This window comes from Megalopta genalis, unplaced genomic scaffold, assembly GCF_051020955.1.
Source record: "Megalopta genalis isolate 19385.01 unplaced genomic scaffold, iyMegGena1_principal scaffold0071, whole genome shotgun sequence".
Taxonomy (NCBI): domain Eukaryota; kingdom Metazoa; phylum Arthropoda; class Insecta; order Hymenoptera; family Halictidae; genus Megalopta; species Megalopta genalis.
The window spans coordinates 197,487-211,259 of record NW_027476140.1 but is presented as its reverse complement, the minus strand read 5'-3'; the positions used below and the strand labels follow the sequence as shown (position 1 = coordinate 211,259).

Here is a 13,773-nt window from a genome sequence, read left to right as displayed (position 1 = left end):
TGTTCATTAGACTTTAAAATTCCAGTACCAAGACAAGGTAAATTCTCAGAAATTTCTTGGAATTCAACGAACCAATGGATGATGTCATTCTACCAAATCACGACGAACCTCGCTGAAGCCTACCACAATCAAAGCCGTTATCTGTATCCGATGAGACGACTCGACAACTTCCGTGATGGTAGCAGATAGTTGTTGAGTGTCATGAAAACATCAGAACCACATTTCGAAACGTACCAGTAGAAAAGAGCATCCTATATAGCAACGATAAAAATAGCATCTATAGAATACGATATAATAGAGAAGTAAAATTCGCCCCAGGAGTTCATTCGCATTAACTTGATTAATTATATCAAAGATAATTTATTATTTTTGATTATAGAGAAATAAGATTTTTGAATATTCTAACAATTTAAATTACTGTCCTAAATAAAATATAATGTTTTAAATAATCTATGAGGTTCACAAAATTCGAAAATGTCAAAATTACTTAAAAAATATTGTCATTCCGAAACTAGTCTCGAACGCATTTCCGAAACTCGATCAAGCCCAAATTATGCAAATAACTTCATTTCACATAGAAACAATGTTAGCGAGAAGGATTTTTTGAAATTGGAATGTTACGACCCAAAATATTGCGAGAAATCTATTGCACTGTTATGTAAACAATAAACATTTACCATTTCTGTCTTTTTTAAAAACGTTTACAAAACCTCCAATAAGAATGAAAAATTACTTTCCTGACCGAGTCTTTTCCGTACTTCAACCTAAACCAATGCAGTGTCTCACAATCAGTGATAGTACCAAATTGCAGGTTCGAAATACACAGCGTTCGTACTCAAACACATAATATACAACGCGATTCCATTTCACAGGAATAACTGCGATAAATACTGTTCGATATAAATCATAGACCTATTTAAACCAATAACACTACTATGAAAAACCTCAGGAATAAGTTTATTAATTGCATTAACTCTGTAATACTATAAATGCTTGAGTTTGCTCGAAAAGATTCGACATACCTACTCTAGCTTACTTAATAGACAACAAGGTTATATCCTCGCAAAATTTGCTACAACTAGAAAATCTGCATTATCAATTTCATCGAATGAATGTTCCAAATTGATCATATAAACATGGATTTTTATAAATCTAGAGTATTTGATTTAATCGTGTCAGAATCGGAAGCAGACGGTAAATTGATCAACGTACTCAAGAAAGCAATATCTCTAGTGACAGTAGGATTTGAATGTAGAAATAAGTAGCAAGGCAATCAATCCTCTGAAGCTGTATTGCTTGTTATCCAAACATGGTTGCAAGTTTTTAACTAATGGAAAGCAACAGCAAATAATGACGTGTAAATAAAAATTACCGATTCAGATTTCAAGTTTGCTTCTACATGACGTTTAGTGCCATTACTGCACAATTTGATTCATAGATAATATACACGACTTCGCACAATCACTTCCGATCCTGTTCACCCCGAGAAGTAAATGTTTCAGACTGTTAACCAAATTCAGGAAAGTTCGGTATGAAAGATCCAACATCAAATCTCAAATCCTTGCTCCAAAAGTACATCGAAATTCAGATCAATGTAGTCTTCCTTTTCTTGTTGATTACTTCCGCAATCGCGCCATACAAAGTCTCAAGCAGAAGAACCAGTCTTCTAGATATCTGCTGAACACTGACGTGAATCTTGACATGAAAACTGCATCACTCAATCTCCATATTGATCCAATCGGTTTTTGGTGACGATTAAAGCCGTAAATCTTCAAGCAAACAAATTCCTGCTTTCTAAATTTCCACTTGAATGTTTAGTAGGAATCGTGCAATCTTGGTATTTTTCATTATGTGATTAATATTTGTTGCCCGTTTATTGAGAATGTATCCACTGCAAGTTACATTTCTGGTTATGTATATCACACTATTTGAAATTATGGAACCAAATTTCCAAATACTTTGGAAATTGAGATTGATAGTTGTGAACATGCTTTGAAAATGGCTATATTTACCTATAATTAATACTTAGGGAAGCATCGCTCCAATATCGAAAGATATGAGATAATTAATAGCCCAGCCATAGTTTTCTTCGACTACTGAAACCAAGCTGCAGTAGTATCATTAATGCATTTCGAATAATTTGGTTTCGATGAATAACATAAGAGTGGGTGTTGCACTGCTTTTCTTCCTCTATATCATAACCACTACAGAAACTCATTTAGTTATTTCGGGCGCGTAGAGTACAAGAAATGACCTGCAAACTACCAAGAATGCACAGCTCTGCAGTAATAAAAAATGGAGTATTCTCAATCTGAATGTTCCATTTAATGCAACTCTTCATTTGTGGTGAAATTAGATGTTGGCGATTCCGTTGCTGATTCCGAATATTGGAAATTTGTCAAGCAACAACCCGACCCAACTATAAATTTTCCAATACAGATCCAGTACGCTGAAGAAAATAGTCTCGTGTGTCTAAAATCAAATCGATCAATTTTAAATCGCCAGCCGATTACCTCCTCTTTACTGGTATCACTTGGATCGATGCATAAGAATTCTAGCGCGACCATTATTTATTTTCCGTCATTTCCCATGCAACGTTGTTCGTTAGGGCATTGCCATCGTACACTGTAACGAACATTCAGTTCTGCTTAGTTTTCAATATTCACAACGAAATAAATAGGCCCTCACACCGCGACCGTGGTTAGTTTTCATTTGTCATGAGTTAGCAGCTACTGTTACGTAGATACATATAGTTACGCTTGTAATTCTTCTCTGCTATTGTGCACGCGATTCACGTTACGCTTGTAATACTTTTGCGCTTGCAGCCTAGCTTTGCTACAACCGATTGCGCTTGCAAATTTCGATACAGCTTTGTAGCCATAAATTGATCGCTTAATCGTATCATTCATGACCTTCACGACACATCGTCACATTTCATCATTCTATTGTATATCATCTATAACCTCCTCTGTACGAATCTTATTGGTTAAAACATATTTAGCGTTATTACACCAGCGTTTTTTACCATACAGTCCACTATCCAATTCATCCTTCCAATCCTTCCTCCAATTCATCCTTCCCAACGAAAAGATACATTTGCAACATATTTGGAAATTTGAGAAGAATAATAAACTAGTAATTTTGGAAATTGTCGAACATTTAACTTATTTCTGCACTTTATGAGCCTTCCCGGGTACTACATATTTCCAAAACTTCATCCTCCGGTTACGTAAATACATACAACTGTGAGATGTAGATGGTTCATTCTATTATATAATATTTCACATAAAACATTATGATTCAGATTCTGATAATACTCTACATTGATGTTTAAACCCACGATTTAAAAAAGTGATGAAAAAAGTGATGTCAATTTTGCAGGTTGTCTTCGCTATAGTAAGCATGAAAGTAGTATAATAATACTTTACTATCCACACTTTAATTATGCATGATTCGTACTCAAGCCGCTATATGCACTATTCAGATTTGACGAGGAGATGACTATAAACAGCGCGGGCATGTTCGTCGCAAAAGTCTTCTCGTTAGCTTTAAACTATACGATAGTAGGAGTTATGAATTGTACATTAAAATTAATATAACAATTTGCGTTCAAATTTTTTCGAGCAAACTTATTATCATACATACAAATACACTGTATGTTACCGTGTTCGTTTGAACAGTTCAAACAGATATATGTATAATTCTTATAGTTCAATACTGTGCATAGTACAAACAGAATTAAGTCTTATTACGAATAATTTCTTTCACGAACCATAACTGAACGCGACATCGGGACAAAAATGTGTAAATTATACATCCGATCGAAAAAATATAAAAACTCGTCTCGATGACTACATTGTGCAACATATGTCCAAAATGATCTATTGGAAACAAAAAATACTCCATAAATACTGCAGAATTCGTTTGAATTGATAGAATTAAGAATTAACTTTCCTACCTCGAGTATAATGATATAAGAAAATGATCACGTTTTCAGCTGGCATTTATGCATTACTATCCTATAAATGTAAGTTTCATAAATAACGCTAAATATTTATTAATAAAAATAAGATCAGATTAAATAAAACTAATTAAAACAAACACTATGTGGTATTACAACATAGTATAATATAAAGAGTATTTTCCCGAAACTACAGAGATTTAAATTATTATATTATCATTAAAAAGAATTTTTTCAGCTACTTTTAAAGTACACCTATGAGATGATTTATTATGTGTACAACATTATTTAAAATACCAAAATTATGAAATCCTTTTTCGAAAATCATCGGTTAGTGTAAACCAGTGTATTACAAAAGATGAAAGGTAACATTCTCTATTATTCCGAAAATGTCTAGTCATATAAGTCAACATAATAAAAAACATGGAGAATACTTAGGCAATTATACAAACTAATATTTTTGTAATTTCTATTGCGTGTTTCGTCCAAATTTTAATAGGAGTTTGTAGACAAATGTTTTATTTTATTTTCTTCTCATGGTTACTCTGGGGTTTTAATAATGTCAAGTAGAAAGTTGATTGAAGTCATAGAAAATGCTCACTGGAAGTGTGACATACGAAGAACATTCCTGACATATTTTTCATAGCTTATCTTTCACGTACTTTAAATTCGCTCAAGAATAATTATTCAGCCACAGGAAAAGAACGTCGAACATAACGTCGAAAACGTGGGAATTTAAGACAGCGTTAAATTCATTTAAGACATCCACAACCCACACTCTCGATGAGAGCCAAACGTCCAAATATCCAAATAACCAAATCGACGACCCAAGCATCTTTTGCAAACGCAATTCAATAGATGAAACTGTGATAACAGCGAAGCCAAGATTAGAAGAAACAATGATGCAAACACCACTCATCTACAATCTCCCAGGAGCCTCATCTACGCCATTACATCTACCAATAATCTCACCTGCCAAGATCAGTGAACCAAGTATAACTTAGTCTATACCTGATTGCGAATCTAAATCCCAGGAGAACAGCAGTTCAACTGATGGAGACGAACCAGATATTAGCCCAGTTTTGCCACAACCTACGAACACGAATAACATTGTCACACCAGCAGATGAAATTCGATGAAAATTAATAGGAGAAGCTTGCAGTAGATTAATCGCAGGTCACAAGGGTGTAACGGAAACCTTAAATCAATTAACCCTTTCGGTACTACCGCCGCCTATTGGCGGCATCCACGGAAAGTTATGTGGGCACTTTATGTGGACACCGTGAACAGCACCAACGGAAAGTTATGTGGGTATGATTACTCTCTATAGTACACATTACTTTACTATTCTGTGTTTAAAATTCCCGGCTGTTCTAATCGTTCCATTATAATATATAATTAGTAACAGTCAACAGCGTGCCTTAATTATATATGTTTTATAATATATAGATAAGCTACGAAAAACAAATTGGAATGTTTGCTTATATCGTTAATTTTTTTAATGTATAACTTACAATTTGAATTTAGTTCCCTTCAGGATGAGTGTAAAACGCTTGAAAGGAGAACAATGAATAAAAGAAATCATTGATTCCAAAAGAGATTCTGATGAAGAAAATCAATATAATTTAGCATTTCGCAAAAGGAGGAACAATCGAGCACGTGTACTTAGCACCTCAGAATCTGAAGAAGCAGAAGAGCCTGAAGTACGAATTGATACTCCTTCTAGCATCAAATGGACATCAAAGAAGCTCAGTCCAAAAATTCATGATGTTACGCCACATCATTCGGGAGTAGTTGGGAACAATTTAAATCGTTCGTCGAGAATTTTGGATTACTTCAGACTACTTTTTTCTGAAGATTTAGTTAAATTTATTGTGGAAAAAACAAACAATTACTGGTGTCGACAGAAGGGTTCAGAAGGGATGGAAGTGGATGAATTATATTGTTTTATTGCTGCGTCGTTATTAATGACGCGAACCAAAAAGCTATCCTTAAATGAATATTGGTCTAAAGATAAGCTTCTCCGAAGCGATATATTCAGTCAAATTATGAGTAGAGATCGCTACTTTTCATTATTGAAAGTGTTGCATTTTACGGACATAGTCGGTCGCACTGCTGATCGTTTATACAAAATAAATGAAGTAGTGGAAATGCTACGAACATCTTTTTATCAATGCATTTCAGCCATACCAGCGGTTATGTATAGACGAAAGTCTACTCCTCTACAAAGGCCGTCTCTCATTTAAACAATATATTCCCTCGAAAAGGAGTAGGTTTGGTATAAAATCATTCCCACTTTGTGACTGCAAGACGGATTATATCCAAGATATAATCATTTATTGTGGGGCTAGTGCTACTGTAGCTACCGAATATCAATATATTGGAAAGCCAGGGAACTTTATAATGTCGCTTTTGCAACCTTTTCTAAACAAAGGCCATTGGGTTGGCAACTAAGACTATTGTATTTATCTGGATAACTGGTTTTCCAGTCCCATATTGTTCAACCTACCCCACGAAAAAAGTACGAACGCTTGTGGCACTGTGCAAAGAAGACGGAAAGAGATGCTTAAAATAACTGATAAATTGAAAAAAGGAAAGCCAGTGTTCCGCTCATCTGAAAATCTGTTTGCAATGAAATGGTTTGATAGAAAGAAATTTTATATGCTTTTCACTATCCAAACCGCAGAATTTGCAGAAGTACCTAAGAAGTCAAGAAAAAATGAAATTGTTCTAAAGCCCAAAACGCATACTGCCTATATAAGCACACCACAAAAAAACAAATCCCAATGGCGAAATTTCACCTTCAGTTGATTAAGGAAATATTAGAAAAATAACACAAGAATCATGAATATCATCGGCTCACAGGGGGACATTTTCCTTCGATATATCAGTCGGGGAAAAAAGATCGAAAACGAAGATGTGTTGTATGTGCGGCTGGTGGTGTGAGACGTGAATCCAAGTATCAGTGCGAACAATGTAATGTGGGCTTGCGCGTTTCCCCTTGTTTCGAAAACTATCACACCAAGTTACACTATTAGTTTTGTCGTTGATTATATTTCACTATTAGTTTTATTATTTATTATGTTACACTATTAATTTTGTTATTTATTTTAATTTTGTAATATTGGACCATATTATTTATATCAATGCCATTTACTTTAATTAATGTACTGTAAAGAAAAAGATATGATTTTAAAACGTTAAGCGCCATGCCTGTTTTGTTGTCTGTCCTTCCGTCTGATCGGCGAGATAAGATACCGTCGAAATCGGTTTTCTGCCGAGGATTGGTTTAGGTTACGACTAAGCAGTATAAACATTTTAGAAATGTTTTTCAAACACGTTAAATTCCGCGTCAGTCACCGATGTCGCGGTCCGAATGAAAAGTTTAGTGTCAATCACGCTCGAGATTTCTATGAATGCCGCAAAACATGTTTTCGCGGTTTACGCTGTCGGACAGAGCAACCACTCTTGCGAAAAACTTCCTCGTTCCACGAATGTATAACCGCGGCCAGGTCCTCCGTACCGAAAGGGTTAAAAGAAAAATATCACTGCCCCGAAATGAGAAAAGATTCACAAGAATTCATTCGTTCACTTATCAGAACAAAACCCGTCAACCCGTGATTATTACGGACACATCTCTGGAACCTTTTGACGAACTTGCCATCGACACATTTGGACTACTTCCAAAAACAATCAATGGAAATCGCTACATTTTAACTATGCGAGACAATTTAAAAAAGTATTGGTTAGCAGTTGCTTTATCAGATATTAAAGCCATGATAATAGCTGACGCGTCCGCGAGTCATTTCATTGCAATACGTGAGACACCAAAATCCATTTCGATAGATGAAAACACTAGTTTCTTGGGAAACTAATGCTACATGTTGCCGAGATGGATCGTTAAAAAGGAGCCATATATTGTATTAACAGAACATCTAAAACAATACATCGAGTCATATGAAGAATGGGACCTCTACTTACCATTTGCCATGATTTCATATAAATACCTCCGTCCACGAAGCTACGAATTTCACACCCCACGAATTAATCTTCGGGAATTACGATAAGTGAGCTAATCCGACATAACTTATGGTGGAGTAATACGTCCATGTGTAAAAAGAACCTGAAACAAGTAAATTCGATCCATGTTACATCGGGCCATACGAGATAGTAGATGTCGGATATAAATAATGCAATTTTAAAAACAGATGCGACCGGACACCTAATCGCGAAACATCAGGATAAATTAAAACACTCCTTCGTCTTCGATAGTTCGTCCGACACAAATTAAAAATTGGAATCACTTTCAGGATGAAGTAAATCCCGCTGATTATCCAGAGGTGCACGAGGATCTCTTAATATGCCAATGTATAAGGAAAATGCAACTCGTGTTTAAAGCTGAAGAATACAAACTGTGTGAAAAATGTTGTTCTCGAGTGGCAGCAGAAGAAAGAGAATTATTTCCTGAAGGCTGCTGGCATATCATCGCAGGAAACCACAGAAGTGAGGCAGATTGTCATTGTGAAGGATATGGTTCTGTAATCCTGGAAACATCAAACGCTAGTCGATGCCGAGAATGCATCGAAGAATACATATTTCGAAATGTAACTGGAGACATTACAGTAATTAAAAAATGGCAAGGCCATTGATGTGGTTACTCAGTGGTAGCATCATGACCGTTGACAGCAACACACGCACATATATACTGCAAATAATTAATTTATACAAGCAGAAGAGTCATCGGATGAGAGCATTAATACTTTTGAAGAAATACTTCAATGTAGCAAGGAAAAAAATGTAGACCTTATATTTCATTGTGGAGATTTATTTCACGATGCGAAACCAACAACTTCTGATGAATTAAAATGTATGGAATTGTTAAATAAATACTGTATGGGTCCCAGGTTAGCAAGATATGATAATATCAATATAAGATGGTATTTGAAGTACGACAAATATTAATGATTGTTTTTTCATCAGAGCAATTAACATCCAATTTTTGAGCGAGCCAGAATTAACATTCCCACACTGTACCTTTAAAACTGTAAATTTTTAGGATCCAAATTTTAATATTGACATGCTAATATTTTCCATTCACGGGAAAAACGACCATCCAAGTAAGAAATATAATATCAATAGTTTAAGTACAGTGATTTTTCAACATTGATTCAGCCATTAGTAATTATAATCAAAATTATAGGTTGTGGAATAAATGGGCCAAATGGACTTGTTGTCTGTGTCTGGTTTCATAAATTATTTTGGAAAATGGACAGCCACCCCTAAAATGATCATTCCTCCACTGATGATAAAAATGGGTAATACCCATGTTGCAATTTTTGGTTTAAGCTGCATGAACGATGATAAATTAATACGGATGTTGAACGATTTTAAGGTGAACTTATGAGATCCATATATGTATTGAGAGGTCTTTCCATTTTTTTTTATTGCAAATGATTTTCATTCATAGGTGAAATGCTTTAATTTGTTTGTTTTACATAAAAAACGTGCACCATGTCTTAAACGTGGATATACTTCGGAAGCCCACCTTCCCTCTTTTGTTGACTTTGTCGTGTGGGGAGGGGAACAGGAATGTTGTATCACACACGTGTTTAACTCTAAAAGACAATACTACATTTCTCAAACAGGTATATTTTTAGATTTATTTATTAATTATGATGCATGAAAAATAAGAAACTACTGCTTAAGAAACGCACTTACAGATTGCGATTTCTTTATGCGAAGGCGAATCAAAGGCCAAACACATTGTCATACTTAGCGTAAACGGTAATAAGTTTAAGTTGAAGAAATTGAAATTAAAAACCGTTAGACCATTTGTGTTTGACACTCTGGTCCTTAATGATACAAATATAAAAAGTAACAATGATAGATTGCTATCAGAATCAGTTTTTAATATCGTCGACCGACGCATAGAAAATGAATTGATTCCTAGTACCGCGGAACAATTGTCAAATCATCCGAAGCAACCGGTCTTGCCGTATATTCGATTGAAAGTAATTTACTTGAAAGATAAAGAACGGTTCGATTCGACCAGGTAAGATTCTAATAAATGGAAATAAATAATATGTGTATTTTAGATTGGCACAGAAATATTGTGATAAAGTTGCTAATTCTCACGAATTAATTGTATTCTGTAAAACAAGAAGTTCCGGTAAGTACTCCAGGATACGACTGACATTATGAGCTATACTGAGGTAAACAAAAATTGCGATATTCTACAAGATGCTCGAAGGTAAAATTTGTGTTTGGTTTTTTAATTAGGAGAATTAAGGTTTTGTGGAAACCACATACAAGCAAAACTAAAAGGACACCAGTTTGGTAGAAAATAAAAAGCTATGAACAATACTAACAGTGAATGATCTAAATAAAGCATTAGGTAAATTTGTTAACAAAAATAACACTAACGCTTTTAATAACCTACAGAGGTCAAGCATATACAATGTAATATTTCAAAATATTGATTTGCCATTATAAGCTCGATTGTATTGTTACAATTAATTCTTTACATATAGTCGTGAAATAAAAGAACTTGTGCTATGTTTGGAAACTACTGAAACAACTGCAGATATTGGAAATATCAGGAAAGAAATTAAAAATTATTGTGATAAGAGAAAGGAGGAAGCACAAAAAGAAAAGACAGAAGTATATGTATACTTGCAAACAAACTCATTTAAAAATGATAATATACTATCAGATTTGACAGATTGGATAATCGCATGCTATTTTATAGATGCAAACATTATTTGCTAATAGACCGGTAAAACCCTTCAATAATGACGAGATAATAGTTATTGTCAGTAGTAGTAACGATGAAGAAGAAGCGGAAAAAACAGATAAAGCTAATGGCAGTGGAGCATGTAACAAAAGCAAAGAAACCGATAAAAATAATGAAAATCATAAAAGTTCTGTTGGTATAACATCTGAGAGGTAATTTACTTCAACTCAAAAACAGACAACAGCGCAGGTACATCATCGAACTCTATTAAACGATTCACAGTTTATATGCATAGGTCTTTGATTTACTATTAACCATGACATTTTATCATTTGCTACAGGATGAAGCATTGGGCGGTGATGTAATAAAGAAAATAAATTGAGGGAAGCCTAATAAAATACGGTTCCTACGCAATTTCGATTCCAATTTAGATTAGTTTGTCCAGGTCCGAATCCTTGTTTATACACTACTTGTAAAACATTATATTAAACAAATACTTTTCATTAAATCTTGAAATATTTGATAATATATAATATATATTATATATAATTCGGACATTCAAGTTGCAAAAAAAAAAAATACATACTATAAACAAATCTTAAAATCGTATAAAATAGAGATTTAAAAACGACATCAATCTTAAATAAATACTAATGATAGAACAACTAGTACAAGAACTAGTAAAACACCGTTTATCTGGACTGTGTTTATCCAACATAGTAACCCGTTACCAACAATTGGATGTCAGGAACGATGCTCCTCTTATCCAACTCCAGTCTACGCGACATACCCATTATACAACACACTGTTTTTGTTTCTTAGTTAGAAATTCTAGCATAGTCTTCCTGCATAGAATGTAAGATAAGTAACGATTTAATTCAGTTACTTGTATCTATGTGATTCGTCCAGAAACTATATTCTCATTACGTCTTCACACAAATCAAACGAAAAGAGAAAAAGAGTGGTGCTTTGTATTGAAGAAAAATTTGAAATTAATAGACGCTTCAGAAACAATTAATCTCTTGTCTCGTAAATATAACATTGGTAGATTTACTGTATATATCATAAAAAAATTATAAAGATAACATATTAAAATGCAAAGAAGATGATGCAGCAAACACGAATAGAGGAATAAAAATGAATAACAGCTTCTAAAAGTCGGTGAAAGTAATTCATCTTTGCATGAAAGATCAGATAGCAAACAAACCGTAATCACAAAGTTATATATATAATGTTGCAAGGTGCATTTCACACTGCGTAGAGTGCGATGTAGAAAATGTGATTAAAAATGATGGAAATGATAAAGGATTTCATATTCTTAACGACAATAAAATAATATCTCAAGTTATAGAGGATCAATCTGAAGTGAATGTATAATCAGGTACGCTATACAGTATGTTATACAATACTTACATTAAACAACTTAAGAAACAGTTTCAGATATCTAGAAATAAAGAAATAAATACAAGACATGCCCATAAAGCGACATTTTATTAGAAAATAAGCTTACATATTGCAAAGAAAATATATTAGGAATTGTAGATCTCGATAAGTTACATGCATGCCGAAAATTTCATCGAAATCAGTTAACGCAAGGTCATAGTTACGAGCATTAAACAAATTTTAAAACAGCAACTTTCTCACAATTATTGGACAGAAATATTAAAAATCAGGACAAAACTGCGATTTTTGCGATCTTTAATTGTTTACCGCTTATACCAAAGTCAACCGATTCCGCTGAAATTTTCAACATGCATATAAATTACCGAGATCTACGAAATGCATTTCTTAAATCATCGTTATATATATTTCGTCATATATTATTTTCTTTAATCATTCTAAGCAATAACAAAATTCAAGTTGTTCAGTCCAGTTCTAAGCAAGTTATGGCGTTTTAAAAGTTGTCCGAATATTAATATAAATAAATATGGCCGCGACGCCATATATCCGCAAGAACCGATTGCCCACGTGGAAGACACGTGCTTCCAGTTTCGCAAGCTTTCTCGAGACGCCATATGCGTAACGCACGTGGCGTGTAATAATTTGCACTGGCGAATAATTAGCCCATCCGAGAGAAGGTGTCCGAGCCATTGAAATGTAAATGAAGAAATTCGTACTGATAATGAGACTTACCGAAAAACTGATCAGAAATTCCCAGTTACGAATGCGGCTTCTGGCCGGTCACTAGTCTTGCCATATCTTTGGAACGGTCGCTGCCAGTTGTTGCCAGCACTGTCCTTTATTATTTCGCCTGCTGCCCTATGGTCTTTAGCGGCTATCTTCCTTCATTTCGTATGAATTAATATCGGCTCGAATTGTCACAGTTACACTTATTTCTTCCAAGTACCCAACGCTACGGTCTACGCGACAGTGATCCTCGTTCTCGGCAGATCGCTTCCTCAGCCAGAAACGAGGCATTCCCCACTCCCCAGACTCGCGGCTCGGCACGACGCACAAACCCTACGCGCACTCGCCGTTGCTCAGGGCCGGCACCATTCGACTCAGCCCACGCTCCGAGCGTCCTAGATCTCGCGGCATAATTCAGTGACTGTAGAGAATACCGCAACATGTTACAATTTCAAGAAATTTCAGTTTATGCAAATACGATAAGCTCAATAAATGGAAAACCAAGAAAGGAATTGGTTTCTGTAAGAACTTTAAAGGACAAACATCTCGAAAGTGAAAACATGTGACATTCAGTGTTTTTTCTTCCAGCCGCAGAATTTCCTTCTTTCCTGATTTTGTTAAAAGACTTACTAATCACTTTGCAAATAAAGATAAAAAAAATACAAAAATCATGTTTTCCACAAAACAAAAAAATAAATTATTATATTCAAAAAACTCTACCAAATTGCAGAAAAACAGTCTAGACTGAGCCCTCTTATAGCAAACTACGTGTTACATTTAAGATTACTTTTTTTGTCCGTGAAATGTGTATACGCTATACGTGATTGTACTGAACATGTGTAATAAATTATGATACCCAAAGCTCATACAATTTTCGAACTTTAGTATTTATCTAGCACTCTTTATAGTGATTAGATCAGTGCACAGAGATTGACATATAATAATTAGATGA

At 34.5% G+C, this 13,773-nt stretch overlaps 1 long non-coding RNA gene across 1 annotated transcript in view; it reads right to left on the bottom strand.

Annotated features, from left to right (window-relative positions):
- The window catches only part of LOC143261877 (uncharacterized), a 33,618-nt gene extending 20,626 nt beyond the window's left edge, over window positions 1-12,992 (bottom strand). The window contains exons 1-2 of the long non-coding RNA XR_013035889.1: window positions 12,828-12,992; window positions 7,943-8,084 (exon numbers count right to left, since the gene is read on the bottom strand). This is a non-coding gene — a long non-coding RNA (uncharacterized LOC143261877). The remainder of the gene's footprint in view (window positions 1-7,942; window positions 8,085-12,827) is intronic.
- Between the last annotated feature and the right edge of the window lie 781 nt (window positions 12,993-13,773).